Source organism: Poecilia formosa, unplaced genomic scaffold (assembly GCF_000485575.1).
Source record: "Poecilia formosa unplaced genomic scaffold, Poecilia_formosa-5.1.2 Scaffold186, whole genome shotgun sequence".
Classification (NCBI taxonomy): Eukaryota; Metazoa; Chordata; class Actinopteri; order Cyprinodontiformes; family Poeciliidae; genus Poecilia; species Poecilia formosa.
The window spans coordinates 989,900-997,227 of NW_006800125.1; positions in this window are offsets into that span (position 1 = coordinate 989,900).

A 7,328-nucleotide genomic window follows, 5' to 3' on the forward strand; every position below is an offset into this window, starting at 1 on the left:
CATTTTCAAGTAATATAGTAGTAATAGTGGCGTAATAATGCAAGAGCACATTCTCAAGGACCAATATAGTTTCTAATGAACATTTAAACACTAGAATAAAGAAAACAACAAAAATAACAAATAAAATGCATTATGAAGTCACTGTAAACAAAATTATCTAAAAAAAAGGGGATAGTTAAGAGCAAAGCACCAGACTGAAAACTTTTATCACTCAGTTTTCGGTAAAAAGAGAGAAACTATAAATCAAGCAACAGAAGATCATTGAGTTTCTTTCAGTTTATCATGAGATTAATTTATTTATTGTTTATTGTGACAGGCCTACACACAAGACCAAAGCTGAAACTCAGTTGTGCAGTTTTTATACTCTCAACATAATAAAGTTTATCCAGACTGTCATGCTAATGTAGAGCTCAACTCAAGCATTGTTCAAGCCTGTATCTTTCTGTGTGTGTGTGCGTGCATGAGTGCGTGCATGTGTGCGTGTGTGTGTCTGTGTGTGTGTGTCTGTGTGTGTGTGTGTCTGTGTGTGTGTAATGTATGCCTGTGTGTGTGTGTGTGTGTGTGTGTACGTGCATGTGTTTGCCATTTAGCTCGTGTGATCATGCCCTGCCTTTGCCATGTTGGAGAAATCCAGAAACCAGATTTCCTGATGGGAACAGCAGGTTCTGGGACAGACTAGAGCCTTAATTAATGCTCAGTGTGGGGTGGAGAATTTCTGACACTGCGGCTCAGTAGGGATTCACCAGAAACATTTGATGCAGCACTGCAGAGTTTTATCCTTATAATGCTACTTTTCTCTTATATCTGTCCAGACAAAGCATCAGTCATCTCAGTGTAATCATTCTGCAACTGTATTTCAGTGAAAGTGATTTGAAGTAGCTATATTTTACAAATATTTTTGACAATATGGTTACTTTATGAAGTAATAAACTGTTTTTCTAAAAGAAAAAATTGGAGCAGAGGAAATAGCTTAAATAAACCGCCATATGGCTTTTAAAAACGTAATGAGAAAGCAACACATACGGTTATTAATTGAAGTTATAAATCATTATTTACCCATGTAAGAGGGCTTATTTAACCTTGGTGTGCTGGCAGAATTAAGATGTGGATTTCAGGGAGGAAAGCTGCTCTGTATGCTTGGCCATACTGAGGAAGGACACAGATGTGGGAGGGAAGAAAGAAGAGTAAAACCTCAAGACACAAAGGGCTGGAAAGGGAATCTATACAAACTGAAAGGAGGAAATTCTGGTGAAAAAAAACAACAAAAAAACAAACTAGTTTTAAAGCAGGTAAGAGAGGTTGGAATGAAGAGGCGACATTTATTAAGAAGATGGGAAAATGGGCCAGGAAGAAGAGGGGGTGTGTTTGTACGGGAGGAGGAGAAACGGAGGAGGAGAGGAGGAGAGGAGGGCAAGATGGCGAGGGTGGAGAGCGCAAGACAGATGACAAATTGTGATTAATAGATGGGGTCCGGGGCAGCAGTGTGGAGCTCAACTCATTAATAGAGAGAATTAGAGAGGCTGTGCAACTCAATCTGCACACTGTCACTCGCAATCAAGAACCATAATCAGATCTGCACGCAGACAGAGATACATGTCCCGGAGGAGAGCGGTTCATGCACGTACACACATTTTACCCAACACTTATCAGGAACGCTCACTGCTGCATTCCCCATACTGAACATTTAATCCTCTGCTCGTCATCTGGTATCACAGTTTTAGCAGTAAGCTCGAACTTTGTGAGCTGGAGGAAGACCAGTGTGTTTTTCTGAAATGACCACAATTTAGACATTATTAAAAGTGCATTAATCACTAGGGATACCACAACAAAAACAAAACAAACCCCCCCCAAAAAAACAATTTCTTACTTTTAGTTATAATTTTTAAAAGGGTTTTATTGTGTTGCTGTCATGCATTGAGAAGCTGACGGTCAGACGATGAGTGAGCACACTATGAAGGTAAACTAATAAATGAATAAATGTAACTCATACAAATTTGTCCTAATCTTTTTCTTTAAATCATACAAAAAATTAATTTATATTGACTATATTGCCAGGGAATCTCAGTTTGGGAAGAAACCAGTATATAGGGATGATCTGACTCCAGCCAAACTACAACCTTCATGGCGTCACTGCAGAAAAGAAAAGAAAACTTATGAAGTATGAAGACGACATAAGCTGCATTACCAAGACGAACGTGCACAAAACTTTGTGTGTATTCTGCTAATGTCGAAAAAACACAATTTCACCATTGCAGTGTTTCCACAAGTAAAATCAAACGTGGATAAGTTTGTTCACGAGATAAGCCAATGAGAGACACTCCGCATCATCATTATACAACTACTTCCTGTTGTGTTCTTCTTCATGGAAACATCCAGCTGTTGATCATGTGACTCGTGTGATGTGGAAAAAGTGTTTCCATTGCAGTTGTGCAAAACAAACCAATTTTGATTCAGCCAAAAAAACTCTTCAACCTAAAACCAAAACTCGTTATTGAAAAAAGAGTTTTTTTTTTTTTCTTCAAAATTGCTGTGTTTCCATTAAGCATTTTATGGTAACACTTTATTTGAAGGGGGGTTGAATAAGACTGTCATGACACTTTCATAAACATGACATAACATCTGTCATGAACATGAATACGCCTTCATGAATATTTATGACTGTTGTCATAAAGTGTCATTCGGTAAATTATGACACTTTTATTACAAAGTTGACATTATTCAAAATGTCTTTGTTATGACAACTTGACATTAACCAATTAATCATTACTGTTTAAACTTTACCTTTAATAACATAAAGTTACCTCATTTTTAAAGTGCAATCAGTAATACTTTTATAACAAATTTATATCAGTAATGATTTCTTGGTTAATGTCAAGTTGTCATAACAAAGACATTTTGAATAATGTCAACTTTGTAATAAAAGTGTCATAATTTACCGAATGACGCTTTATGACAACAGTCATAAATATTCATGAAGGCTTATTGATGTTCATGACAGGTGTTATGTCATGTTTATGACAGTGTCATGACAGTCTTATTCACCCCCCTTCAAATAAAGTGTTACCCATTTTATTTACTCAAAATGTCAACTTGTGCAATTATGTGGCCAATGGAAGCACAGCTACAGTGGAGTAGTCATTTTGAGCTAGCTGAGCTGCATAAAGCAGCACCGCTGTTGGCTAATTCAGTATTTTAGTTGGACAACTATGACATGGTAAGTAGAAATAAAGTCAAACAAATCTGTCAAGAAATTTGTTACTTAGTGGCTCCAAAACAATAAAAAGTCCAACTTAACTCAACCTAAGTCCTTAACCTGAAAAGTCAAGGATTTATTGATTCTTCTTAGAGTTTATGCAAAAAAAAAAAAAAAACAACAGTAATTTATTGATCCCATGACTAATTAGTTGATATAGAAAAACAATTTTAAATTTGAAGACATTATAATGTAAAAAAAAAAAAAGCAACAACTCACATAGCTGTCCAATTAACCCTTTTATGCATGAATTATGATCCTTTGTCTGAGGATTGTTTTCCAAATTTTATTTGGATTTTCTAAAGGCATAAAAAATAAGGTAGGACATTTTTTTTTATTTTAGTTTATTTTATTTAGGTGATCAATTGCAATTTTCTCTAAATACAAAGTTATTATTTGAAAAATACATCAGTAGTATTGCTCTTTAGGGGTTATCTGATGCCACAATATTTGTTTTACCTGCCAAAGTCGTCTAGGAGGAGGGACCAGGTCAGTCGTCTATATTGGCTTTAACAAAAATAACTTCTTGCATTTGCAGATGATGGCCAGTAGTTGATAGTGTATTATATAATGCATTAGTGTCCACTTCAGTGGTCTGTGTGCATTCATAACATAAAAATCCACAAGAACCACAAGAAAATGGCTTTTAGACAGCTGTCCACTGTAGTGACCTCTATGCATGAAAGGGTTCATTTTTTTCCCCAAGCTAGACATTTTCATGACAAAATATGGCATGTTTTCTGCACAGATGTCCTGTGAACATTTATAAACGAAAAATCTGCTACGTCCTTTTATTTCTTAGTAATGCTTGTGATGTACGACTTGGTGTGAAAATGGAAACTTCTTGTGTATTTAGACAGTTTAATGTGTTGGATTCCATGTACTAATTAAACAGAAGTGGTGAAATGACTCTACTTGATTTTTAAATAAGTACGCATTAATCCCGCAATCAAATCAATCAATGTGCAAGTCATCTAAAAATAAATGACTACAAAAATCCCTTTATTTCTGATAACTTTAACTAGATAATTAATGGAGGAATAAAAGTTGAGAAAACATATTTTATGCACATTTCATATGGATGAATTTACAAGGCCTTTCAGGACTTTGCAGCAGCCGTGCTTTATAAACACATGAAACCCAATGAAGGAACCTAATGTATTTTTCCAAATTCCTAGTTATGTTTGTTTTTTCCCCCTCAGTTAAAACAAACTTTGAGTCCGTGTGGGTTAAATGCAGCAGCCTTGTTGAACCTGGGCTCTATCTTGTTACTTTGGTCCTCACAGCTCACCGTCCCGTATCCTCCTGTAATAATCATATTTCTGCAGCTCAGAGACCTGAAGGTCAGAGAGCTGGAGGATGGATACCAGAGTGAAGGGCAAAATAAAATATATAACATGTAACTGGGTTAATAAGCAAAGACTCAGTAATATATTTCATCTAAAAATTCAGAGTGTGTAAAGCATACTCAGCATGTTCGTCCTGTAAACTTGATTAAACTCAAAACAAAGAGCAGACAGGACAACGAAGGAAGCCGAGCCAGAGATTATCTCTTCACAGCTTATACATTCATCCCGCTTACTTAATATTTCATGAGGCCCTAAAAAACTCATTCTCTCTAAATTGTCCTTCCTTCTGAGCAATTATAATTTGAATGCAGGGAACCTCTTGGTGTTTAACCATCGTGCCGAAGCCACATGCATAGTATATGTGCATGTGAGCGCGCTTGAAGAGGCACAAAACAAACCCAGGCAAAGGGTTTACAGCAGAGATGTCATATTCATGAACACAGAAAGTCCTCCAGCCTTTATATATTTCATTTGCCAGTTTTGTGAAATAAATAAAAAATAAAGCAAGGACCACATAGTTTCCCTCCATCTGACAAGCAGTAGTTATTTTCTATCTCCAAATGCAAATGTGACCAGAGGCTTGGCATCTGCCTGAGGGCTCAGTAGGCTGACAGTATGCATCCTAGGGAGTGATCTATTGATCCATATTCAATATCTGCTACACTCTCCAGCTCAGTAAAGTTGAAAGATGAATAAATAAGGAGCAGAACTGACAGAGCGTACATGTATACTAACACTGAGTGGCTAAATGGTTTTACTGGCCTCTTTTTGTGTGTAAATGACTAACACGTCCTACTATGCAGAATCAGAGGCAGAGCAGCTGCGTTTCATGTGCTGCGGTTTGAAAAAGCCTTCATACCTTTTGAACTTTTTCTCATTCTCTGACATTACCGCCTCGATTGGAGGTTTGATTTGAATTGTGGATGTGATAGACCAACATAACAAAACTGGTGATGTTTTTTTATTTTATTTATTTAGTGCAACTCTTAACATAACCAACTCTACAACTTCATACTCTAACTCCATGCATTTACAGGGAACTCTTAATAAAATCCAGTGCAACCATTTATGATTTGAAGTGATTTAATTACAGTTCACTATTGTGTAATTCAATCCAAGGTAAGGTAAGGCAAGGTAAGGCAGTTACCTCTACAGTTACCTCTTCTTATTGCAAAAATTGGGGATTAAAACATGGTCATATGTTAGAATGGCCCAGTCAAAGTCTAGACTTAAATTATGTTGATAATCCACAGGAAGCTTGGAAAACTTATTTTCAGTGTGGAATGTGATTGAAAAAGCTAATGTATAATACAGATGCACTTTTTTTTATACATTTTATACACAAATAAAACTTAAGACCTTGCATTCTTTTCCATCCACTTCACAAATATGACGTTATGTTGGTCTATAATATGAAATCTCAATTAAATAATTTGAGTTTTGGGGTTTTAATTTGCAAAAACGAATTGAAAAGTTCAAGGGGGTGTGTATATTTTTGCAAAACGCTTTTTATCAGCCTGGTGGGGAGAGATGAAAGATGCTGCAGGGTTACCAAGAGGACAACATGGAACAATGTCCACTCTGAGGATTAATTAATTTTGCTCTAAATGTAAAATGTACAATCAGGCAGAGGGAGAGAATAAGAAAGAGACCATGTAGGAGGAGGTGGAAGGAGAGGAGGAGGAAGCGGGGAGTTGTCACTATCAATACATCTTTCATCACTAACGAGGTCTGAAAGCTACAAAAACACTGAAATTGACGGCAAACCCTGAGAACAACCACTCTCCTTCTTTCTTTTTTAATGTCTTTACCTGCCTACACGTACTCCAGCTTTGTGCTCCTCAGTCTTTTCACACGTGCCGCTCTTCATCTCCTCCACCAGCTACATTTTTTTTTTTTCCTTCTTGATTTTTTTTTTATTCAGCTAATCAAGGCTCCAGTTCTGGAAATGATAATATGCAGAATGAATCGATGGAGTCTGTCACACGTAGATAATTTAAAAAAGGGGACAATTCAAAATTTTACAATTTGAAGAAGCAAAATTTAAATACCCCAAAGTGACGTGTTTCAAATCTAAAAGCACTGATTTTTTTATTTTTTTTATTTAATGTTGAAATAATCTCTTCTAGCCATTAAGGATAGTGATAGTTGAAGATTAAAAGCTGTTTTCTTACAGTTGAAACCAAAAGTATTTACACCCACAGCAGATTAATGCAATCTTTTCATTTGACCAACATGTTACTTCTGAATGGAAATAATAATAATATGGAGTGGAAGAGATCTGCAGAAGGAGATACAGATTAGGGTGATGATACAGAGGCCTTCTAACTCTAAGACAGTGGTTCTTAACCTTTTTTGAGGTACCGAACCCACCAGTTTCATATGCGCATTCACCGAACTCTTCTGTAGTGATAAATAAAATATATTTTTGTCCCCCCCAAATTCAAGACATAGACTCTAGTTGGGTCACCCCAAGATCACTAAGTCTTCTTAAAAGGTAGAGTCTCTGAGAACAGTTCTTCAAAATATAGTCAGTGCTTTCAGCAAAGTTGAGCTGAGTGTCCAGGAACGACCCAAGGTATTTAAAATTTGCCACAGTTTCAACAGGTTGACCATTGAGAGAAACTGGAACCACTTTAAGGTCATTTAATTAGCTCTACATTCTAAAGAGAATGGAAAATTAATAATAAATAATAAAGACTTTGCGGTATTCTGATTTAGTAATG